General features: G+C 44.1%; 1 protein-coding gene across 7 annotated transcripts in view; it reads right to left on the reverse strand.

Moving 5' to 3' along the window:
• Positions 1–26851, reverse strand: part of Dgkh (diacylglycerol kinase eta) — a 168271-nt gene that overhangs the window by 100373 nt on the left and 41047 nt on the right. The gene's annotated exons all lie outside the window — the stretch shown is intronic.

Raw genomic sequence — 26851 nt, forward strand, 5'->3', positions numbered from 1 at the left:
TTATTCATGTGGAAGTCAGTCCTCAAAGGGAAACTTCTGTGCACACATGACTAAACACATTCCTTATGAAAGGAACGTGACAAAAATGATTACTGTCACAACTCTATAAAATATATTCACATAATCAATGTGTGGTTAAAGAGAAAAAATGTGGGGGGAATGATAAGGCTTCTCAAATTTCAAAATAGTGAGTATACAGACTGAAGAATCAAGAGTCCGTTTTTAAAAATCACACACAACAGATAATAACAAGTGTAGCAAATAATCTTGATCAGAAAGTGATGGTTACAAACGAGGAAAAGAGTGAGCAAGAGGCTCAGCAAGTAAGGGTTCTTGCAGTCAAGGCTTGATGGCCTGAGTTCAATACCCAGAACCTACGCGGTGTCAGGAAAACACGGATTCCCTAAGGCAGCTGTCGTGCACGCTGTGACACAAACCAATCAAGAACACATCAAAAAGATCACCCACCACGATCAAGGTGGATATATCCCGGAGATGCAGTCATAGGTCAACAACAAGATCAATCAATGTAATATGCACTCATGCCAACACACGCACATGAGCACACATACGCACACACACATACACACACACACACACACACACACACACACACACACACAAGTAAATAAGGAAGTACGGCTTTAATTTTGTTCTTAAGATTTGCAGGATAAGAAAAACTCAGCACCTGAGAAGCCGAGGCAAAAAGACAGTGAATTTTAAAACAGCCTGGACTACAGAGCAAAACCCTACCTCAAAAAGCAAAACAAACAAAAAACAATCATTTAAAAAATGTTTAAATATTTCATTTGTATCTTGCAGGATTTCTAAGACTATTTTCAATCCAATGTCAAAGCTTTCAAATTGTTCATTTTCTGTCCCTTGCTTAGAGCAAATAAAATTCTTTGTAGAAATTGTCCCTACACACAGAAGCTCTAGGACTGGGCCCGCATTTCACAAGTTTATGCCTGACAAAAAGGGAGACATTACTGAGGAAATTCAGAAAATCCTAAGAGCATATTTTAAAAATATTCCACCAAAGGAACCAGAAAACCTAAAAAAAGGGGGAGGATAAGTTTCTTGATATATAACTATGTACCGGTGTTAAATGGGATTAAATAAATAATTTAACAGGTCCATAATCCCTAGCAAAATAGAAGTAGTAATTAAAAATCTCCCAACTACAAAAAGAAAAAAGAAAAAAAAAAGGACGAAACAGATTCAGGACAGAATTCTACCAGATCCCAAATAACTAAGGCAAATATTCCTCAAATTATTATATGAAATAGAAACTGAATGAACATCTTCTCCATACCAAAACCACATGAAGATACAACAAAAAGGGAAGGAAGGAAATTATAGCTCAATATCCTCTATGAACATAGATATGAATAAATTACTTGCAAACCAATCAAGAACACACAAAAAAGATCATCCACCATAATCAAGTTGGATTTATCCAGAGATGCAGTCATGAATTAACAAAGAAAATCGATAAATGTAACCCACCACATAAACAAGACAGAAAGATAAAAACCGCACAATGCTTTCATTAGAGACAGAAAAGGCCTTTGACAAAATTCAACATCCTTCCATGATAAAAGTCCTGGAGAGGTCAGGAACACAGGGGCATAACTCAACATAGTACAGTCAATTTACAGCAAGTCTACAGCCAACAACAACCTAAGTATAGAGAAACTCAAAGCAATTCCACCAAAAGCAGGAACAAGACATTGCTGTCCACTCTCTCCCTATGTATTCAATAAAGCACTTGAAATCTTAGCTAGAGCAATGAGAAAATTGAAAGAGGTCAGTGGGCTACAACTAATAAAGAATGAAGTCTTCAAAGTATCTCTATCTGCAGATGATACACTAGTACACATAAGTGTTCCTGAAAAGTCTACCCAGAAACTCCTACAGCTGATAAACATTTTCAACAAAGTAGCAAGATATAAAATTAACACACAAAAATCACTGGCCTTCTTAGTACAAATGACAAACAGACTGAGAGAGAAATCAGGGAAACAATACATTTCCCAAAAGCCTGAAAGAAAAAATCTTGGGAGAACTCTAAAGTAAGGGAAAAACTTGTAGGATAAAAACTAAAGAAAGAAACTGAAGAAAACATTAGAAGATGGAAAGATCTCCCCATGTTCACGGACTGGTAAGATTATTATGATTAAATAGGCCATCTTACCAAAAGCAATCTATAGATTCGGTGAAATCTCATCAAAATTCCAACACAGTCCTTCACAGAAGTTGAAAAGGTAATCTTAAACAAAGAAAACCAGACTACCTAAAACAATCCTTAATAATAAAACTACAGATGGGGGTATCACCATCTACAGAGCTATAGTAATAAAAGCAACATGATAATGCCATAAAAGTAGACACATTAATCAAGGAAACAAAATTAAAGACCCAGATATAACGCCATACACCTACAGGCATCTGGGTTTTTAAATTTTATTTATTTATTTATTTTTAACAAAGAAGCCAGAAACAGACTCTGAAAAAAAACAAAAAGACAGCATCTTCAACAAACACTGTTAATCCAACTGAAAAACTGCAAGTTGCAGAATGGAAATAAATCCATACCTAAACAGGGTTCTCAAGGATGAAACACAGAGAGCTAAGCACCGCTCTGCAAAAATGTCCAACATCCTTGGACATCAGGGGAAGGCAAATGAAAGCTACTTTGAGACTTCATCTCCCTCCAGCCAGAATGGGCAAGATCAGTAAACGAATGGCAGTAAACACAGGCCAGGAAGAGGGTAAGGGAAACATTCATTCATTGCTGGTGGGCTTGCAGACTGATAAAGTCACTGTGGGACCAGAACTTATCAGTGTTCACCTGAGCAAGGGCTCAGAGCAAGGGGATGAAAGCAGAATGACATTAAAATCACCTGCTGACCAGCTGCTAGGGAAAAAGGACCTCTAGGCTGTTGTTAGAGACTGCTCAGGACAGCCTGGACAGGAAACCCCGCTACATGCTGAGGAACGGAGCCAGGGGTGTCTCCTGTAGCCAGCCTGGCTTTTCCACGTGTAAATGCCGCTGTGGGCAGTATGAGCTGAACAATCTGCAGATGCCCCCAGGTTAGGAGCCATTATATTTTTGCTTGTTTCTTTTTAAAATAAAGAGGTAACCAAGCCATGTGGCCGAGCACAGATTAAAAAATATGGCTTAATTAAATTGTAAGAGCTAGTGGGGAAAAGCCTAAGCTAAAGCCACGCTTTCATAATTAATGATGTCTCCAGGTCATTATTTGGGGGCTTGGCAATTCAAAGATAGTCCAACAAGAAAGCTTGCTACAAGATGATTTATTGCTCTTCCAGGGAATACAACTTTGGCTGACATCACCCATGGTGCACAGCTCACAGCTACCTGTAACTGCAGCTTGAGAGAGAGACAGATGATGCCTTCTCCTGGCCTCTGAGGGCACCGGCATACATGTGGCGTACATTCACACAGACACACATACACATGCATAAAAATAGGAATAAATTTTAAAAAAAGAAGAAGTCTGCCTTCACAATAAGTTTGTGCCTTGGTGCATCACAGTGTGCTTCTTTTTTGTTTCTTAGTCTTTCTTAATATTTTTGTGTGATTAGAAAATACTATTCTCCCCACCACAAACATGCCACGGCCCTGGAAGGTAAACCATTTGATCTCCTTATAATTCCTCCTGTGAGACTGTCTCCAACCTGGCTCTTCCCTCACCCTCTAAATTTACCCTCCCACTCCTGGTGATTCCACACCCACTTAACTTTGCACCTGCAGCCATCTTTCTAGCCCCTTTGAAATACTATCCTGCCATGCACATCCTGCCTTAAAAAAAACTCAAGCTGAGGGTGTGATTCAGTTGTAGAGCGGTTGCCTAGCATGCATGAAACCCTAGGTTCAATTCCCCAGTATAGTAAAATAAATGTTAAATAAATAAATCTAAGTCTCCTCGTTAACATATATATATATATATACATTATTAAATTCTATTAAATATTGTACTGTTCAAAATCTTCCTCATTGTTACAAGGAAGACTTTATAACTATTAACAAATCTTACTTCACCTGGTAGGTTTTGGTTCAATAGCACAGAGGACGACACCGGAGTCTATAAATATTAATACCTTTCGAGTCAGGCCTGATGGTACAGGTCTATAATCCCAGCACTCAGGAGGCAGGGGCAGGAAGATCACAGGTTGATGGCCTGCCTGGGTGAGCCCTGTAAAGGGTATAGATAATTCAGTATTTGGGGTCCTTTATTTGTGTTATTGAATGTCTACATTTTCTCTTACCTAGCTTTCAGCATTTTAAAATTTGTGTCTGGGGCTAGAGAGCCGGCTCAGTGATTAAGGACCTTATCCTAGCAGCCATAGGGTGGCTCACCAGTAACCCTATTCCAGGAGATCCAATGTCCAATGCCCTCTTGTAACATCAGTGGGTTCCTGAATACATATCACATATCACACAGAGACACACACTAATTAATTAATTAATATTTCAAAAATGTTAGTGTCAAATTTTTGACAAAGCACATTCATAGGAAACTACAGTGTCTCTTCACTCACAATGTCCCTTCCCTTGTGTGGAGCCCTAGTCTGTACCATCAGCCCTCTCCCCAGGACCACCAGACTGATCCCAACCTCAGAAAGCCAGAAGGGCAACTGGGCTGAATAACTGAGCATGCTCAGTCACTGCAACTCTTCCCTTCTTCCTCTTGAAGGCCAGCTGCCCACACTCAGCAAAGCGCACTCCACTGCAACTCAGGCTGACACTGGATTTTCCAGCGGATGGAGATGAACAGACTGGTACCCGAGGCAGGAGGAGCAACAGTGGGTACATGTGCTCAACACTGCCACCCAAAGCCCGCAGGAGCTCTCTCCTTCCAACTCTGAATTAACTTCTTTATCAAAGAGCAGCAGCGCCGGAGGAGAAACTGCAGGGGGAGCAATGAGAGGTGCTGATATCCCAGCTCACGGAAGAAGACGCACGCAGGTAAGTTTCTGGGATCAATAGTTAATAAAAAACACAGTGTTTTGTCATTTAGAATATCATAACCATTACCCTGGTTATAAACTGCATTTGGTGCGGTGTCCTCGTGCAGTTTTCTGTATCAGAACAATCTGGGATGCTTTCCCAAAGGTATATAGCCAGACACTCTGCAGGGGTGGCCCACAGTCAGGCCGGCTCAGGTTTCCTGCACAGGATGCACCCCCTAAGAATCTACATCTTGGCAACAGAGGTCAAAAGCCAGGGTCAGACAAAAGATCAAACGGTCACAATAGTTTTTTATGCATATAAAAATATAAAATCACTTGTTAAAACAGTTAATGAGAAACAACTGCTTACTTCATATAAAACACACGCCAGTGTACACGCGGACACTCCGGTTCTCCGCAGTGGCTGTGATGCCGGGGAGCTGTTGCCTGGTCACCACAGGGTTGCAACAGTGGGTCCCTCCAGTGCGGCCGCACAAGGGTGATTCAGCAAGGGAGAGCGAGTGGTGAGCTGTGGCTCCGCGGGTTTTCCTAGCTATGGGAATTCCTATGACCTCATCTCTGTGTAAGGAAAAAGTTCACTTTGCTAAAAAGCGAGTCCATTATACAATAGGCCGAACAACGAGGGGGAGGAAGGATTTATACCTCTCCGAAACCCAAGCATATAGATGCTCAAGAAAGCAGGATGAAGAGGGTCTCCCAGCACCTGGGGGATTCTACACACCTCTGAGTAGATCCAGAAGACCTATATGATGTTGTACTGTAAATTGTTAGGACATCTGTGCTTAGATGCAAATTAGTATGTTCTAAAGCAAAACAATAATGAGTATATAATGTAGTCTAATTATCTTTTACACCAAATTCCCAGCAACTTCTAATTTATTCTGTTCCTTATACTGGTTTATAATTTTCTTAAGAAAAACTATAAAAGTATATCACTTTGAAAAGTAATTAGAGTCTGTGAATACTTATTTAATTCCAAAAGTTAATCGTTCTATTTTTAATATATACCTTCTTTATAGACGCTCATGAGAATAAATTTCTAATTAATATTAGAGATAAAATTACACAGTTTTATAATGGGCTATTATATTGAAAATGTACAAAACGTCCCTGTATCCTTATAAACGTCAGTTCTTTCGTAACTTACAATGAACTGCAAGATCTACCACAAGGTGGCAGTGGTGTTACATAAATGTTCAGTTCCGCCTTGGGAAGCTTGGTGACCTTTCTATTATGTAAACCGTTCATGGATGGCATAAGGGAACTGTCATAAGGGGTTATAAGACTTCATCGAGGTGTGGTGGTGCATGCCCTTAAACGCAGCACTTGCAACAGAAACAAGGGGATCTAAGAGTTCAAGGCCAGCCAGAACTACATACCAAGGTCCAGGGCAGCCGGGATTGCAGAAAGTCCTAACTTTTAAAAAAATTCAAAAATAAATAACTTTAAAACCTCTTTTAATTCTGAATTAAATTCTTCTTTATCAAACTCCAAGAAAAATCCTCTTTCTCACACGTGACATTTTGATGTAACCACTTTCCCATGTGGCCACAATGATAAAGCTATTTTGATAGGGGCATTTTGGTGGAGCCCAAAATAAAGTACTAAACACGATGTCTACTTTTTCAACTAATAGCTCATGCAAAACAGACAACTCCACATCATTCCTGATCCTCAGCATCCCAGCATTCACCATGCTCCCAATTCTAGCAGTTCAGGGCTGGGGAAGGGCTGGGGTCACTACTGTGGTGAAGGACAAGATGGGAAGAGTGAAGTTCAAGGAGCCAACAGACTAACTGTGTGCAGCACCGGGAGTCATGTGTGACCATCCACACAGACAGCAGGAAGAGTCAGTTCTCTTTCTATACAAAAGATGGGTTTATTTTCTGGTATGTCAGTCATGTATTCAATATTCTCATGGCTTCTGGTTCTTCCCCAAGAGAATATCTGGGTCCTGATGACGCAGGAATTTCTCATTTAGATGTTTGCCAGCTCACTGAATTCAGTCACATGGACAAATTTATACACACACAAATACGCATACTGTGCCAGAAATTCCACTCAGAGATGGCTTGCATGGGCAAAATTTATACCCCGAAAAGATAAGCTAGTTTGTTTAAGTATCATAATTGCATGTGCATGCGCACACACACACAGAATAGAAACACATTTGATTGTCTCCTATATTTAAGATGGGACAGAGGAAGGATCACAGATGAAATCTGAGCACATTACCAGAGTAACAACAGAACACCCCACACACACACACAGCACAGGGTCTAGACTGCTTACAGCAGCCTGTTCCCTTCCCTGGATTCATCCCTGCTGTGCTGGCTACATTTATATCAATCTGACATGGTTTTCCTACAGATTGGCAATAACCAAGTGCCATCAAGAAAGCATGACTTTAGACAACAGACGGAAACACTCCTGGTCCTCCACGCCTGTGAGCCCAAGAGGGAGTCTACCAGCTCCCAGGCTCAGGCTCTCCGCGGGGGACCTATCAGTCCTTCCCCGACAAGCAGTGAGCTCCTAGGGCCACCATATTCAAGGCCCACGTAGCAAAGCCAAGGAAACCTCTCTTATCCCCTCCTCCCCGTCTCTGTTGGCCTCACAGCCTGTCCAGCACAGAGCTGTTTCTTTGAGTGAACAGGCCTCACTGCAACCCTACCACCCCGCAAGAGCCACCATTGCTCTCGAAAACCACACAGACACAAACACCTGCTCTAAACAACCTTCTCGACTCATTTCCCGTGACCCGGGACTGTTGTCTCCCTGCAGGTTTGCTTACAACATCACTCCGAACTCATAGAGATCCGCCCGCTTCTGCTTCCCAAGTGCTGGGATTAAAGGCGTGCGCCATCACCTGGCCTTGTTTGTTTGGTTGGTTGGTTGGTTTAGAATCTTTGTATCTGAGGATCATTGGTTTAGAATCTTTGTATCCGAGGATCTCTCTGGTTGCCTTTCCATAGTCCAGTGTGCTCTTCCCCAGGGCTCCTTCCTCCTCATTTCAAAGCTTCCTCTCCATGCCTACCCTTCCAAACGTCACCCAAGCAGAGCTCACCCATCTGCAATTCCAAGCTCTGTGCAATGCACACGCTCTTCATTCATAACAAATATTAGACTCTTCCAGGTCACGGGCACACCAAGGGCATGTTTACCCTAGAGACTTATATTCTCATTCATGTCCCCCTCCTCCTCTGCCCCCACCCTCTCTTCCTCTTGTGTCAAGTCAAGAAATCCTCTCTGGACATTTCCCTTGGAAGTAGATTATAATAAATAAGGTTTATTTCAACTGGACGCCTAAGTAAGGCAGGTCCATGAATGCAGAGGGGAAAAAACAGGCTCAGTTGCCACTCGTGAATGTGTTGTATTCTACAGCTCCACAGACACACACGCCAAGTACCAACTATATGGTAGGAAGTGCTCAACCTTTGACCTAGAACAGCATGCAAGCTGCCTGACCTCACTGATGTAATGAGAAATTAGAGGTTACGGTTTGGATGCTGAAAGAGATTTTTAACATCCCGATTCACTTTACCTAAGTAAACAAGGGAGCAATCCACACGCCTATTTACAACTCTTCCTAGTTTAGAGGTGTGACCAAAAATGGCAATGCCAGGCTGAAGAGAATCACCCCAGGCTGAAGGCTGCACACCAATGGTACCCAGGGAACAGGTTTCTGGCTGAGAAAGCACACGGCCACCTCAGAGCCGCAGAATCAAAGTCCAACAGGCTTTGAGGTGATAACTTGTCACTCGCTGCCAAAAAGACATCTGGTTTTGTTTCTTTTGTTTTTTAAGTCAACCTTGGTCACTGCTGTGATTTGAATGTTTCCCCCACCCAATCCAGTGCATACAAGTTCACAAGCTGGGAGCTCGGGGTCCTAATAGAACAGTGTTGGGAGGCTACATCTCAGTGGAGGTGAGGTGCTTGGGTTGTGAAGGTTGTATTCCATGGATGGATGAATGGGTGAATGGGTTGATGGATGGGATAGGTGGTGGGGGTGGGTGGATGGATGAATGGGTGGGTGGATGGCCGGGTACATGGATGAGTGGGTGAATGGGTGAATGGATGGGGTGGGTGGGTGAATAGGTGGGTGGATGGGTAGATGGATGGATGGATAGATGGATGGATGGATGGATGAGTGGGTGAATGAGTGGATGAGTAGGTGGGTTGATGGATGCCATCAAATCCTCTACTGTCCCTCCTTCTCCATTCCTCTACTATCACCCTTCAACAACAACAACAAAAAAGGTACTTGCTAGATTCTGGCTCTACATGCCCATCTTGAACTTGCTGGTCTACAGAACTGTGAGTCAATAAACTTCCATTCGTTATAAATTACCCAGTCTCAGGTGTTCTGTTACAACAGAAAAGCTACTGAGACAGTCATAAAAGCTTAGGACGGGGGCTAGAAAGACGGCTCCGTGACGAGAAGCAAAGAGTGTTCTTCCAGAGGGCCTGGTTAGACCCCAGCACCCACACGGCAACTCACACCCATCTGTAACTCCAGAGGACCTGACACCTATAGGCTTTCGTGGTCACTGTATGGATGTGGTACACAGACAGACATGCCAGCAAAACACATACATGAAAATTAAAACCAATACTACAAAAAAGTTTTATACTAATATATACAGATAAATACAGACAGACTCTACCAGGACCCAGCCGGACAAGATGTTTAGGAGATCGTGTACATGTTCTCTATCAAACATTTCATCAAGAGTTCGCCAATATGGCTTTACAGCTGCTATCACCTCTCCCTCTGGTGGCAGGATGAGAAGTGACCAAATGCAGCAAGTGCGACGGGTGACGACCAGCCTTCAACATCAGGAAAACACAAGTCTGCTTGATAATGAAATCCTTATGCGGAGCAGAGAGACCTCTGTGAGGCAGAGGCTGCCAGCAGCCCACCACAAGCCACTCTCCCCTGCCCCAGAACTTGGCCTCTTAACTGCAAACTACATTTCCCAATCTCCCTTGCAGGTGGCCCTGGGACTTACCTGTGAGCCAATGTTTAACAGAAAGGACAAGGGCAGGATATACATCACTACTCCACCAGCGCTTTCCCTTTTCTGTTGGTGACAGTGGTAACTTCTGTGGGTTCCAGCCAGGGCTTTACAGTGAGACATCCCCCCCACCCACTTTTTAAAATTAAAAATAATTTGGATAGAAAGAAAAAAAGAAAAGGTATCCATCACTTCCGAACCCGGAAAATAGACGGCTCAGCATTTCAGAGAGTTTGCTATTCTTCAGGAGTTCTGGCTTCAGTGTCTAGCGCTCACTTAGGTGGTGTACAACTACCTACTGTGAGATCTGATGACCTCTTCTGGACCCTGCCCAGCACCTGGCACACACAGGGCACACACACACACACACACACACACACACACACACACACAAACACACACAAAACCACTCATGCATGCACATGAAATAAGGCACTTTAAAAAAGAAAATTAAGAAGGACTCTGGTCACCTCGTAAAAGCATTTTACCTTTCAAGAGGGGGAGAATTTCAGACTTAGAACTTTTTTCCCCCACCCCCACCTGCCAGCTACTCCACACACAGTAGGCGTCTCCTCTTGGCTCTGTCAGCTGTTCCTTTTGCTTCATTAGTCAAAGGAGGTCAGTCCTCAAATCGGGCCTTTGCTGTGTTGCCAGTCCGGGGTGCCAGAAGGTTCTCCCAAATATCACTGAGAATGCTGCACAGCCCCCAACCTGTGTCTCTGAAGGGATTAGTTAGCCCCAGCATACTGGGACACCTCAACTTGGCGGGAAGGGCTCACCACCTGGTCCTCTCCTGGCCCATGGAAATCAGACCCATGTTATCAGCCAAAAACACAGCTGGGTCCCCTGCAGATGTCTCTCCTGCAGGCAGGCAGGTGTCAGGCAGCAACCATCTGTAGCCTGGATCCAGTGTCTCCAAAGCCTCCAGAGAACGCAGATCAAATCAGGAGAGCCAAGGGATCTTTTCATTAAGCCTTCAATGCAACTTGAGAGGAGCCCGAATCATTCCTGTCCGACTCGCAATCAGGTCTCACCTTGGTCTCTTCAACCTTTATCTCCTCTTCGAGATGTCGAGCTGGGCCCTTGCCTAGCACCGGGTTCCATCCCAGGTACTGGGGGTGGGGGGAGGGGAGGGGAGGGGAGCGGCATCACGCTAGGGGTGCAAGCCTTTGCTAGGCAGTGTGGGTGTTCCTACCACACACTGTTCTGTCTGTAGCATTTTGGGACCTCAGCCCAAACTGAGGCAGAATGAAACCTGTTTCAACATCCTGCTACAGTCTTTTCTTCCCAGCACCCAGTGTGTCTGCCTCCTCCTACATAGTCTTCTTCCAGAGTCCAGAATAGATTCAGTCTCTCCACTTGCACGGTCTTTGGTGCGCCTTCACGGCTGCTCTTTCCTCCTCCGTCCTCCCGCACCCCCACTACTCCTGCTTCTCTCACTCACATCTCCTCTAACTTAACTGCTACTTTCCCCCTTCTGCCTTTTTCCTGCCACCTGGCCTCGAAAACCAACAGAACACACTCAACACCACACTTACTTCATGAAACCCTTCCTTCTGAAGCTCTCCACCATGACGCTGTGTCAAGCCCAGCCCGCGGGCTGGAAATGATCCTCGTTGCTGTTGGAGAGGACCCTGGGGATGGCGGGCGGTAACACAGAATCTGAACTTTCTGATGGTCACTGGTTTTCATTTAAATAGACACGCTTGGCCAGTGACAGCAATGCTCTCTCTCCACTAATCAAACAGCCCAACCAACTTCAGTCCACCTTAAAGCCGAATTGTTCTTCCAAGAAATGGTCTCTTCTGTTTGCGTTTTTGGTTTTCTGAGACAGTCACACTGGATATCTCAGGCTGACCTGGAACTCACTGTGTAGCCCAGGCTGGCCTCAAACCATAGCAAGCTTCATGCCTTCACTTTCTGAGTGCCATGATTACAGGGGTGAGTTACCATGACCAGCTCTATGATTACAGGGGTGAGTTACCATGACCCGCTCCTGGAAGAGCTCTTTAACCACATCTTCTTCAGGACTGTCTATAAAGAGTGTGAAGAATTCAAATGAGTGAGCTAAAGAGGACAATCTGGACCCGAGAAACAATCTGCATATATTCAGAGCATAATTAATCAGCCATCTACATGTACAGTAGGGGTGGGGAGAAATGGGACCAGACAGCATGAATATGCATGAGCAGAGGAGATGGGCAGGAAGTGATGCCGGTGAGGGGCTGGCTGCATGAGCTACGGGAAGATCATAAGAGTTAGGGGCAAAATCACAGGGGCAAAAACGTAGCACAAAGGGGACAATGACGAGGAAATAAAGGTTGATTTAGGGTCAAAGCTCTTTGTGGCAGAGGCACAACTAGTGTCTAAGCCCGCTTCCCCAAACAACAGGGTTAGGGCCTCAAGTTTTTAGCTCAAGTTTCAAGAGTCTCTCCTTGGTCTTTATATCATTTGTGAGGCAGAGGCAGGAGGATCTCTGTGAGTTCAAGCCCAGAGTGGTCTACGGAATGAGTTCCAGGACAGTCAAGACCGTATAGGAGGATCCCATCTCAAAAAACAAAAGCAGGAGTCTCCCCAGTAATGGATGTCAGGGAGAAGAGAAAAGGCTGGAAGATGGCTGAGAAAGCCACCATGGTAACCTGCGAGCAAAAAGAGTTTCAGATATGTTTGGCAACGAATTCTCTGTCTACAATGTCTGTGAACTATTTTGTTCAATTCCTCTTTAGGTTAAACGGAGTCAAATCATACTTGTAAAGTCAATCAATACAAAGATGTGTTGAAATCCAAGCCTTTGCCCAAACATAAGCCACACAGTGTCACAAATGAGTCTGTCCTGTGGGTGGCATCCAAGTATGAATTTCTGAACGCAATGGATATGTTTGCCCATGATTTGTTTCGCCAGTGTTTTCAAAGAACACTAAGAAATAAATATCTAGTCTAGTGTGGCACCCACCTTCAAACCCAACACGAGAGGCAGAGGCAGGTGGAGCTCCCTGAGTTTGAAGCCAGCCTGGTCTACATAGCAAGCTCCACAACAGTCAGCGCTACATGGAGAGACAAAGTCTCAAAAACATATAAATAGATAAAATAATAAAATAGATAACTAAGCATATGCTCCTAGACTATATTCAGTGGCAAAACAGGTAGTTGGAACATAGTTGACGCTAATAAATACCTGCTTAATCAATAAAACACCAAGCTTTACCCTTGCTAACTAACTAGAGTTTTTTCACAGTGAAGCAGCGCTCGGCCCCAGCTCTCACACATCAGTAATACTAAGCCACACTCAGCTACTCTACCACACTCAGCTATTCTACCACACTCAGTTACTCTCTGCTGCCTCGGGTTGTCAACCCAAGTGTGTACTGACTGAGGCTGCCCTGGAACCCTGGGTGATATACAATACACAGCACGTAGGAGGGTCTGGATAAAACGTGGAATGCCGGAAATGGCTGAGCAGACTGGAGTAGCTAACACGCCTGGAGAAAGAGAATAAAGAAGCGCAGACAGGATGAGCTAGGAATGGCCAGGAAAGAGCCGGGGACACGACTACCTCTAAGGTTACTTCCACATCTGTCATTCTATGAACCGAGGGGGATGAAGAGAAGAGGAGCTCAGCCTTGGACACATGCTAATGACAGGAGGTGAACTAAGCAGGTCCATCCCAGCCCGCAGGGGCTTCCTGCTACCATCGCTTCTACATAGGCGTACTACTGAAAGGAATCAGCAAATGGTTTATACTGGTGAAATACTCCATTCGGATCACAACGAAAGCAGCAGCACACTCAAAGTGTATAGAAAAGACTGGAAGGGTCATACTTAAGGGGCTTATTTTGAGATGTTACCACAAGAAATACTTTAAAATACAGCACAACCGCAATTATACATTGGCAAACAGAGCTCTTCGCGGCGGCTGTTTTGATTCTTTGTTGTTGCTGTTGTTTTGATTCTTTGTTTGTTTTTTGAGACAGGGTTTCTCTATGTGCAGCCCTGACTGTCCTGGAACTCACCCCGTAGACCAGGCCGGCCTCAAACTCAGAGAGATCTGCCTGCCTCTGCCTCTTGAGTGCTAGGATTAAAAGCGTGCACCACCACTGCCTGGCAACAAAAGATATTAATTATTAATGCCTAACTTATGATATTAACTCACAGTATGCTTTTAGTTTTTCAAATGCCGTATCTAAAGTGTTGGTTTTCCACAAGTTTCTCGGGGCTATTCATTCCCATTTCTTCAGAGTTCCAGGAGAGAGATTTCCAAAAAGGCATAAAATTATGAGGATCAACAAAAAACGAGAGAAGACCAAAGCTGCCACATTTCCAGGCGATGAAGCAGATGGACAAACGAGAACTGACTTCGTACAGCCATACGGCGGCAGTGGGAATAGCTGAAAGCCGGCCCACTTGAACAGACAAGCCCCAAATGGCTCAGGAACTGACAGCACCAGCTAGCTACCTCTGAGCGGCTGAGCAAGGGTGAAACCGCAGGCATCGGCTGAAGTGTGTTTTAGGACCGCTGTCCTCCGCTGCCAGCACCCACCATCCCCACTGTTCATTCTTCAGCTCTGCTCTGTCTCAGATATCCTGCTCCCACGGCAGAACAAGACTGAGTGCTCATTCTGGAGCGGGTCAAACGGAGAGCGTCTAGATCGAAAGACCCAGAAATAACGGAAGGCAGAGAAGCAGCGCTCTGTAAACGTGAACAGCGCCAGATCTCCAAGTTAATGGGAGGCCAGGACTACAACTTGCCACTGGAAGGCCCTTTGCTGGAGACTTGACAAAGTTGGGGGCGGGGAGGAGATGTCAGGGGTTATCAACAACAACAACAACAACAAAAAAACCTAGTAAGGTTATAAAATAAACACAGCCCACAGCTGACAAACCTCACCTTGCACCGAGATCCCAAGCAGCTTCAGCTTCAGGGGACTGTTTTTCTGATACACTCGTGTGTGTGTGTGTGTGTGTGTGTGTGTGTGTGTGTGTGTGCCTGCCTTGTCTGTGTGTGTCTGTGGGTTCTACATTAAGGAGTCAATTGACCTCAAATTGAAAATATTTTGGGGAAAAAAGACATGGTAGTTGGAACATAGTTGACACAACTTAAAATGGATGCCCCTTTTCTTGTTATTGTTCCCTAAACAACACAGCAGTGCCTCTATTCACACGCACTCGCTGACACACTGTGCTAGATCTAAGCCGTGAAGAGGTGATCAGGAGCTCCTAGGAGGGGGTGTGTGTGCTGAGTGCAAACATGCACATTATACAACACGCACTTGAGTGTCTGTAAGCTTCCTCTGCATCCTTAGGGAACATTAAAGCCAAGCCCAAAGAGATGCTGAAGGGCGATAACCATCTCAGGAAACTGCGTGTGCACACACAAATGTTTGTATATTTACCCAAAGGGAAGTGGAAAGACAATAGAAAGGTTGCAAAATGAAGTCAAGAAATCTCTTAGGAAGCAAAATGAAAAGACAAAATGCTAGAAGATGGGAGGGGGCGGGGGCGGGCTTGGCAAGAATGGGAAAATTAGATGACAAACCCAGGACGAGGCCAACGTCCAAACAATAATGATACCAAACAGAATGGGTATAACAAACAGAAGGGAGAAGTAACTCAAGATGATTTCCCAGAGCTGAAGACAGAACAGGGAGAAGCCCACACAAGAGATGAAAATAAACCCACACGGCGAATTCTGATGTGAAGCTGCAGATCCCTGAGAAACAGGGGCGATCCTGAACACTTCCAGAGAGAAGGGTGGGGGAGGCATCCCACAGGGCATCACAGATCCAGATAGCAAAGGCTTCTCCGTGCTGGGAGTCAGACAACAGTGGAGTGGTGGCCACAGTGTTCTGAGGAAACGCCGTTTCCCACTGCGTGGTTTGTTTGTTTGCTGTTTTGTCTAACAGCATGCTTTCAGCTTCTTTCTTGCTTTTTTTCTCCTTTTTTATTGGCACAAATCATTATAAGCTCCAGAAAGACATTTTTTTTAAGTTTAAACCCAGTGTGAGAGGAAACAGGCATCTTCAAACATGGAAGCCCACACACGCATGGCTCCCTCTTACCAGAGGTTCAAACCATCACAACACAATCATTTTACATGCTTTCCTTTCTCAGATAATCCCTTCAACTCCACTAACAATGAGCCATCTTAAAATGGCCCCCATTCAAAACAGGAGCACTGTCTCCCAAGAAGATAGCACATTTATTAATCTCCACAACCCGCACCGAGCCTTACAGACCATGCATCTCTGAGTAGGTGTAACTGGAGGGAAAGAGCAGGCAAGGCTGGAGAGACAGGGGAGTTTACCACATAAATAAGATGCAATTAGTTACTTTCCTATTGCTTTGATCAAACACCTGATAGGAAGCAGTTTAAAGGGTTTTTTTTTCCCCCCTCATAGATTAAGGAATACGTCCATCCTAGTAGGGAGGCAAGGCAGTGGAAGCTCCACCAGGCTGGTCGTACAACCCCCACAGTTTGGAAGCAGAAAAGAGACAGGAAGTGGGGCCAGGCTATGAAACCTCAAGGCCTACCCTAGAGACCTATTTCCTTTAGAGGGGCCCCACCTCCTCAGGTTCCGCCACATTCCTGGACAGTGACACCAGCTGAAGACCCAGTGTCCAAACCCACAAACCTGTGGGGAACATTCCATGTTTGAATGACAACAGGATCAGAAGGGAATCCGGTCTTAAAAAATATGTTACTAGTGATCTCAAACTACTGAATTAACACAAAGAAAACCTTCATGATTCACAAAAACAGAAAGTCTATTATGAAAACAGCAAAACATAGAAATAAACATAATTTCAAAATAAACATGACATTTATGGGTGTTTTTCTCTTCTCCTAACTTTGGGCGGGGATTTGTCTCACATAAAAAGATTTTATAGTGGAAAAGTGACAAATGAATAATAGCCTGTCAATCACTGAAATGTCAAGTCAAAACCTTAATTAAACGGCGTCAGTTACGGACATTGTGAGCTAGTGGTTATACACAGATCCTGAACCAACTACTTAATAGATGTATAAATGTAAAAATATATAGATTCACACCAACACATAGCAACAGTAACATTTTCAATTCTCTCTCTCTCTTTCTCTCTCTCTCTCTCTCACACACACACACACAAGAACTGGCATTTCTCCAAGAGAAGAAAACAGAAATTGCAAGGTACAAAATAATTACTAATTATCAGTGTTTAACTCGAGTTAAAAGTTGAAGAATGAGCTAAGAACACAATCGCTATTGCCGTCCTTGAATTCCTTCTCCCAGCAAGTATTCATGGTTCAATCAGCTTTCACACTATTTCTGGGGCACTGCTGCTCACACTGAGCGCAAGAATAAGCTGTGAAGTCCTTGAGGGAACCCACTTGGACTCCCAGGGTCCCTCGCTGTCCAGATGGTCCCCTGCCCTCCCATCTTCATCAAGTTTCCTGATGGATTTCAAGGCTTTTTCTAGCCAGGGAAACCTATGACGTCATACTTCCTATTTGTTTGCCCAAGAACTTTGCATGGATTTTCTTTAAATGAATGCTAGCTACATTCCAGATGTATCCTGTGAGATAGGACTCAGGAACCTACCCATCTCCATGTTTACCTGAGACTAAAATAACTCCAAGCCTCTCTCTTGACAGAAACCTGACAGAATGAAATTTTACATCTTTTCAGAATTTATTTGTAAAATGTACAGGGCTGCATATTTGGCTCTTAATGCCTGCCAACTGCGAGTACTCAGCTCAATATAGACATCTGTGCCTTTAAGACGCAAGAATATACACACACACTATATATATATATATATAACCTGTGTGAAGCAGGACCCTACGGGTAAAGTTCTTTGAACTTTCTCATTGCTTTACAGACCTGTGCTGAAGTCCAGTATTTGCCCCCGAGACCCAACTTGAAAACATATACTTCAAGGAAAACGCTGACAATTTTGAGTCAGCGTGTGCTTCTGAAAGTTGCTACAAATTCACAAGTCTATTCAATGCGGAGTTGATCAACTGTTGCCAAGCACTCATTATGTTGAAGATTTCTCTGTGTGTGTGTGTGTCTGTGTGTGTGTGTCTCTCTCTCTCTGTGTGTGTGTGTGTGTGTGTGTGTGTGTGTGTGTAGCACATGCATGCAGGTCTCCATGAAGACCAGAAGAGGGTGTCAAATCTTGCAGGGCTGGAATTCCTGGTGGTTGGTGCTGTTCAATCAGGGTGCTGTGAACCAGATTTGGGTCCTCTGAAAGGGCAGTACAAACTCTTAACCACGGGGCCTCTTTTCCAGGCCCAACCATGCACTATAACTGAGTTTTCATAGAGTTTCTGTGAGTGTCTTTTTTTTATTGTGGTAAAATACAGGTAAGTTCGAGGCCAGGCTTGTCTACAGAACGAGTTCCAGGACAGCCAGGGCTAGAGAAACCCCGTCTCAAAAAAACCAAAACCAAACCAAACAAAACAAAACAAAATACATCAGTTGTTAGAACACCCATGGAATATTGCTCAACCCCACAGACTAGGAACTTCAAATCAAAACCATAATGAACTGATCCCATCTTTAATACTAATACTAGGGAGGCACAAGCAGGCAGATCTCTAGGAGTTTAAGGCTATCATCATCATCATCATCTGTAAAGGCAGCAACTTCCAAGCCAGCCTGGGTTACATAGTTCATTGTCTCAAACAACAAAACTAACTAAAAATAGGTTATGGTCTTACATGCATTTGGATGTTTCCTATAATGGGGGGGGGCGCAGGTATTGAAATGGGTGAAAATGAGATAAAAGGGATGTGGGAAAACTGGAATCTGTGCACTAATGGTGAGACTAGAAAACAGTCTCCTAACTCTGGTGGACCCTCAAAAGTCAAAGACAGAATCACCCGATCATCCAGCAGTTCCACTTTGGGTCAATATTCAGAGCCACTGAATTCTAGGTCTCGAAGTGACATCTGTATTCTAGAGTCATTGCATTTTTATTCACGTGACCAAAAGGCGGAAATAATGGAGGTGTCAGTGAAAGACTGAAAAGGTAACGCATTGTCTTACACAGGAAGGAAACTGACACACAAGGACAGGGGACAGTGCGCTAAGTGAAATCAGCCTCCTGGAAAAGAGATACGCACTTAAGTGAGCTACCTGGAGGATTTGTAGGGTCAGAAAGTGGAAGGATGGCTGCCTAGGGTTAGGGGAGAGGAGTGGAGGAACTGTCAGATGGCTGTCAAGTTTCAGATTAGCAAAATGAAACGTCTTGGAGACTGGTTGTACAACAGCTGAACACCACCCAGTTCTTTGCTTAAAACTGGTTAAGGTGGGGAATATTATGTTATATGTATTTTAACACAATAGAAAAAGCTTACAGAAACTATATGATGCTGTTGGCCTTCTAAATGTTCTTATTTTGCTGGTATGAATAAAAATGGCCCCAAATAAGCTCATGGGTAATGATACAGTCTGAAAGGATTAGGACATGTGCCTTGTTGGAAAAGGTGTGGGCTTGTTGGAGGAAGTGTGTCACTAGGGGTAGCCTTTGAGGATTCAAATGCTCAAGCCAGGTCCAGTGTCTCTCTCTTCCAGTTGCCTGTGGATTCAGATGTAGAACTTTCAGCTCCTCTCCAGCACCATGTCTGCCCATCTACATACCAGCACACTTTCTCCATGATGATAATGGACTAAACCTCTGAAACTGTAAGCCAGCCCTATAAATGTTTTCCTTTATAACAGTTGCTGTGGTCAGCTGGGCATAGTGGTGCATGCCTTTAACCCCAGCTCTCTAGAGACAGAGGCAGAAGTAAGCGGATCTCCGTGAGTTCAAGGTCAACATGGTCTACATCGTGAGCCCCTGTCTGGGGAGGGAAGGGAAAAGTTGCCATGGTCATAGAGTCTCTTCACAGTAATAGAAAACTGACCAAGACAGCATCCTTGTAGCACACACACACACGCATGCACATACTCACATACACACACGCACACACGCACACACACACGCATGCACATACTCACACACACATGCACACACGCACGCACACACGTACATGCATGTACATACTCACACACGCACGCACACACGCAAGCATGCACATACTCACACACGCGCGCGCACACACACACACACACACACACACACACACACGCATCCGGGCCTTCTGTCCTTCCCCAGCAGTTTATACACCAGTACCACACCACTGTCACAGTTGTAGCATCGTCTTAGTCTTCTATCAGAAAGTGTGAGATATCTACTGTGGTCTCCTTTTCAAGGTAGTAGCTAATCTGGTATTCCTTGACAATTACATAACTTTCAGAAGATGCCACTGAAGTCCTAACAGGGCTAGTGCCAACTCTATCAATCGCTTTCAGTGCCGCGGTCTCAACAACACAAAACCTCCCAACCCCAGACCCAGGATATCTCTCCTTACTTAGATTTCATAATATCCAGCCCACACATTTCTATAGAGTTTCTAAGAAAGTATCATTAGCTATTCCATAATTGTGTGCACAGACCATGCCTACTTCTATTAAATAATTTATAGTTTCCTTCATGCTTTCTATATAATTAGGTTGTCTCTGAATAAAGGTTATTTTCTTCCTTCCTTTATTTTTCTGTTGTTGTTTGTTTTGGTTTTCGAGACAGGGTTTTTCTATATAACAGTCCTAGCTGTCCTGGAACTCACTCTGTAGACCAGGCTGGTCTTGAACTCACAGAGATCCACCTGCCTCTGCCTCCCAAGTGCTGAGATTAGAGGTGTGCGCCACCACCAGTTTGACTGTTTTCTTTCTTTGCAAACAGTATGTCTCCCACTTGTATCTGCAGCACTAACTAGGACCCCCAGCATTGATGCTGAATAGAAATGAGTGCACATCATAGGGTTAATTTTATCTGAGGCTTTACCCTTCGGGCCTCACCAAATTGGTTTGTTTACTGTTCCATGTGTGCTGATAGACTCCCGAGTCAAGAAAAAGACCTCTGTGACTCTCCACACACCGAGCAACAAGAGAAGCTACAGTAGTGTCTCCCATCCCTCACTGTCAAAGGTGGTGTAGAGAGACCCAGACAGACACTTCTGCATGCAGAAGCCTGCACTACTGAACAATGAGCACTGTGTAGCCATGGCTTTACAGTAAGCACCAACCCAGCCTCCTCTGTCCTACAGAGGGATACGGTGTCATACCTCACAGCTGCTCCCTGGTGAGAAATTACTCAGGTTAAGAATGTTCGGGTCACATTTAGGCAGCCATGTTGGTGGGGCTTCAAGGATGGAGCCTCACTGACACTTCTAGGAGATACAAGCTCACAGCAAAGTTCTACTCCTCTGGCTCTTACAATACTTCTATCTTATTATCCAGAATAATTCCTAAGCCTCGGGTACAGGGGTTGTGATGTAGATGTATCAGTCAGGACTGTGCCAGGCATGCTAGTGTGGAGAAGGGAAAGCTCAGGCAGCCTCAACACTACACAACGAATTACGGGCACCAAGGAACGCTGAGAGCGGCAGACATGGAGAGGAGCACACTACTTGGTTATCCAATAGTGTATGGTCAGTCTTGAAAACACACATACAAGTAACGTTACACAGACTAAGCAGGCTTTATGTATATATTTAGGAAAACACACACACACATTCTCAGTCCATTTACTACTTTTGGTTTAAAATTACTAGTTTTATTGACATTAAATACATCTATATCATTGTACCCCCAAATCACTATGTATTTCCCAACTCTGTGTGTGTGCACGCGCGTGTGCGTGCGTGTGTGCATATGTAATTACAATAAAGAAAAAGAGGCCATGACTTTGAATGAGAACAAGAGAGTGGTGGGGATTTGAGGTAGGAACAAAAAGGGAAGAGATGTTATGATTATATTATAATATCAAAAACATTTATAAAAAGAAAATTGATTTTTAAAAGATGTTCAGGGCACCACAATCCTGGGATAGCAACCAGATGTCCCAGAGCACAGGAAATCCATGAACCGTCTCTCACAATAATAAATTCTTTTGACCACACTGATTTCTGGCAAATGTACCTATGACCTTTGACAATTCAGTCAGTTGGCTACTCTAATCACTCTGTCAGAGACTAAAACTTCATCTGATTAATTTGCATCATACAGTATTTAATGAAAACTACTGTCCAGAGGAAGCCAACTGTAAAACTGACCACAACTGTTCCTTCTATACTCTCAGACTCTCAGCCCTAGGGGAATCGACAATCAGCAGATCCTAGATCATCAGGATGTAGTCTAAGGGCAGGGCAGCCTAGTACTCGTCAATCCCATACAGTGGAGTTTCCAATGATCTGCCGATTTCTGTGATGTCAACAATTGGAGGGAGGCGGGATGGACCAAGCAGTCTCCACACCCCAGGAAGGAACGTTGTCACCCTGTCCGCTCGCCCTGTGGACACACAAACAGGAAGGATCACACGTGAAAAGTCACTGCTCAATTTCTACCACAGTGACAGCGGCCTCGCTAAGCTGCTGCCCAGTGACAGAGGTCTGTTGAAGCCACACAACCTTCAGGAAGAGCAGATGAATTTACATCAGATGAAGACAAAGGGGCTGAAGAGAGGGCTCAGTTGGTAGACTGCCTTCCCCACCAGCATGAAGACCTGTGTTCAGACCCCTAGAGTCCAGGTAAAAGTCAGGAACAGTGGCTAAGGCTTCAAACCCCAGTGCCGGGGATGGGCTAGGTAGCAACCTGAAGCTCAGTGGCCAACAGATCTAGCCAATCCGCGAGCTGTAGGTTCAGGGAGAAACTCTGTTTCAAAAGATAAGGCAGTAATCCCTGTACTCGGAAGGCAGAGTCAGGTGGGTCTCTGAGTTCAAGGCCAGCCTGATCTACACAGCGGGTTCCAGGACAGCCAGGGCTACACAGAGAAACCGTTACCAGCATGTGTATGTTCGCGTACCCACAGTAACACATACATACCAGACATTCTCTCTTTCTCTCTCTCAAATAAAAGGGAAATAAGAGAGGAACTTATGGCAAAGCACGTTTGTAATTATGTTCCAGAGCCTCCGTTTCAGCATCGGGCACAAACAGCCCAACTCTCTACGTCAACACCAAGGTTTCTGTTTCATAAAATGTAGCAAGGGGAGTGGCCAAAGCAACTGCTGCTTCACACAGGGATTACATGCTTAGCTTCCAGGTTACACCAGGAAAGAGAATCCTTTGCCTCAAATCTTTAACTTCTTGGAGTCTGATGTTCCCTCCTGAGTGCCAGGGCTGCTGGCTGGCAGGTCCAGGAAGCAGTGTGCCCCTTCCCGGATTTCCTTTGCCCACCAGCTTCTCTTGGCTCTTACTCTACTGTCTCAAACAATCTGAAATTGTAAATGGGATTTCTTTGGCACATGGATTACTTTGATTTCTAAACATTTGATGGTTTTTTAAAATCCTATTTCTGACCTGCCCCCTGTCCCATCCGTATTTCAAGTTCTGTAAAATAAGAGGATATACCTGATCAATCATTGAAAGTGCAGGAGACCTCCTCACCAAAAGTCCTGATGCCCAGAACCTCAGAATACCTGTTCCCTTGCCTGACATAGGGCAACAAGGATCCTGATGGGTTTAAAGTTCTTTCATCAGCTAATGTTTGGAGGGACCGCATATACTGGATTACCCGTGGACCCAGTATAAGGACGAGGGTCTCTTCAAGCAGAGAGGAAAGCAAAACAGAGGGGCAGACAAATGTTGGCATGAAGAAAACCATCGCTGCTGCTGAACACGGCTGAACTAGAACAGCATCCAAAAGCGTAAGCGACCTTTGGAAGGAAAGGCCAGGTGGCAAGCCTTCACCTCCAGTCTCCAAAAGGGACCCTGCTTTCTGATAGATGATTTTAGCCTAAGGAGACCCAATCTGGACTTTAGATTTCCAGATCTGAAAGAAAACATGCATATTTTGTGTTAAGCCATTAAGTTTATTGCAATTGCCACCATATCATAAAAAATTGAGGACAGTAAAGCCGTTGAGACTGGTTTATCACCAGAACACATTCTCTGCAGGGCAATGCACTTCAAAAGAGTACCCTGTTGTTGGGCTGAACAGCCTGCAAATATCAATTAGTCCAAAATCCAGAAAGATTGGTGTTCACGTCTTAATGGGCTTGGTATTGTCTATTGGGACTTTTTTTCAATTTATGCCCTGGCAATGCTGAAGCATGCATGAGCAGCCCATTCTGTTGAGCTTGTTCATATTGGGTTTCATGGTCTAAGTTGATGAGGATGACTACCAGGTCTCTTCCTCAAGAGGGCACCAGATCTCATGACAGATGGCTGTGAGCCACCTCATCCTATGGGAAGGAGGTGTGGAAATTTACAAATATAATGAAAATCCACCTCCTTCATTCTAATGTGTTTTCCCTTAGGTACTTTAAGGCGGTTTAAGCTGTCTATGCAGTCAGAACCACCGAGTCATTATCCCTGATATGAACCTTTTTCTGAGTAACTTTTAAAGACATTTATTTTTACTTTATATGGATGAGTGTTTCACCTCCATGTGTAATGTGGGCACTGCGTGCATGCTTGATGCCCTTGGAGACCTGAAGACGGTGCTGAGTGACCTAGACCTGGAGTTACCTACAGGCAGTTGTGAGCTGCCTGCGTGGGTGCTGGCAACTAAACCAGGTCCTCTGTAAGAATGGCGGAGTTCTTAACCTCTGAGTCATCTTGTCCTTGCTTAGCACTTGCATATTGTAACTTATTTTATTTTTTATTGATTGATTGATGGATTGATTAGATTTTCAAAACAGGTTTTTACTGTGTAGCTCTGGCTGTTCTGGAACTCTTGTAGATCAGGCTAGCCTCTAAATCACAGAGATCCACCTGTCTCTGCCTCCCAAGTGCTAGGATTAAAGGCATGTGCCATGACCGCCTCGCTCATTGTTTTACATTTAATATAGGAGTATTGATAAATTTGAAATTAATTTCTGATAAAACAGCAATAATTGGATTGAGCTGATGTACCCAGCCTAACAGGTCATTCAAGAGGGAATGTCTTAACCAATCACAATCACTATGGCTACCAATATGGTTGTTGGTCTTAGCTGCTCTTTCTTCCTTTTATCTTCTGTTAATCTATCCTTTAGTACTCAATATTGTGATAATCAGGTTATTTTACAGTTCTTTATTGTGTGTGTATGTGTGCATATGGGGAATGAGGCTTTCATGTGCCATGATGCCCTTACGGAGTTCAGGGAGTTGGTTGCATTACCATATAGATCCCGGGACAAAAGCTCGGGTCATTAGACTTAGCAGCAGGCACCTTTCTCCATGGAAGGCATCTCATTGGCCCTTTAATTGCCAACTTGACATATTCTGGAGTCACCTAGAAAGAAAGCTATTGGTTCACTCTGTAGATCAGGTTGGCCTACAGCCATTCCGTAGATCGGGTTGGCCCACAAGGTTTTTTCTCAGTTGGGTTAGTTGAGGTGGGAAGACTCACCCTGGCATGACAAGGTTTCATGGGTGGGACTCTGGACTATCAAAGAGCAGAGAAAGGGAGCTAAGCAGAAAGTGCACACCCTCGTTCTCTGTGCTCATGACAGCAGATGGAATCAGTTACTTCAACTCCTACCTCTGAATTTCAGAAATGACAGTTGACCTGGAATTGTATAAACCCTTTAGCCCTTCAAATTGCTTTCATCAGGGTATTTTATCAAAGCAATAGAAATGAAAGTAGGATAAATATTCTCTCCATTCCTGGCCTACCAGTCCTGCTTCTGGCTAGCTTACTCGCCATCCTCCTTTTTTTAGGTTTCGATTTTTCAGAGATTTCTCTATGGTTTACCTCATCCGTCTCTTCAATCTACCACAATGTACACTCAAAAAGTACTTTCTTTGCGTGGACACAGTGGTAAACATCCATTTCCTCCACCCCCACGGCCCCACCCACTCCTTTGTTCTATTGTTATCTCGGATTTTATTTCTACTGCTTTATAAATCCCACAACACACTGTTAGCCTAGCTTTAAAGACTGACTATCCCTTAAGTCTGAAGACAATCAGAAAAGGTATTTGTATTAACTCACAACCTCTCTACTGTTCTGCAATCCCGTCCATTGGCCCGAGACCTTCCCCTACTATCTATCTCTTCAGGAAGGTCTGAGAGGTTTGAATTCTCTTACATGTCCTCTGAGAGTCTTCATTCACTCTTTAGAGATTAAATTACACTTATCACTTGGATGTGTTTTGTATGTGTGTGGGGTGGGGTGTTGGCCGCCATAGCACTCCTGTGGAGCGAGAGGACAATTTTCACAAGTTTGTGCCTCTGCTGCGTAGGTCCCAAAGACTGAACTCAGAATATCTGGCTGGTCAGTAGGTGTCTTTCTTGTAAGCTCTTCGCCTTCTCTTGGGAGTGTTTGCTGGGGATGTACTTCTAATTTGATAGCATCTAGCAGCAAATTTCACTTGAACATCTGTCCAGTCTACTTTCTGCAGAGAAATTAGCCTGTTCTTACCTTTGCTCTACATGTAATTGGCTTCCCCAGCAGCACGCAGCTGTATCATTCCTTATCCCTGGTTTCTGAATTCCTTAAAGATATGCATCTATAGGTAGCAAGTTTAGAAAAACTGTGGCCATTCTTCCTTTTATTTGAAGGTAAGGTCTCATGTATTCCAGCCTGGCCTTGAATTTGCTATCTAACTAATAATAGCCTTCAATTCTTGAGCTCCCTGCTTCTACTCCCCAAATACTGAGATTACTGATATACAATCATATGTCCAGCCTGTTGTTTCTTCAAAATCATTTCTTTCTATTTTTTTCATTCTTTTTCTACAGGACTCCAATTACATATAGATATATAATTGTGTGTATAAGACGTATTGAAAAAAAAAGCAGAATACCAACCTTCTCCCTCCA

The sequence above is a fragment of the Myodes glareolus genome, chromosome 12 (genome assembly GCF_982192425.1).
Source record: "Myodes glareolus chromosome 12, mMyoGla1.1, whole genome shotgun sequence".
In the NCBI taxonomy this organism is placed as follows: Eukaryota; Metazoa; Chordata; class Mammalia; order Rodentia; family Cricetidae; genus Myodes; species Myodes glareolus.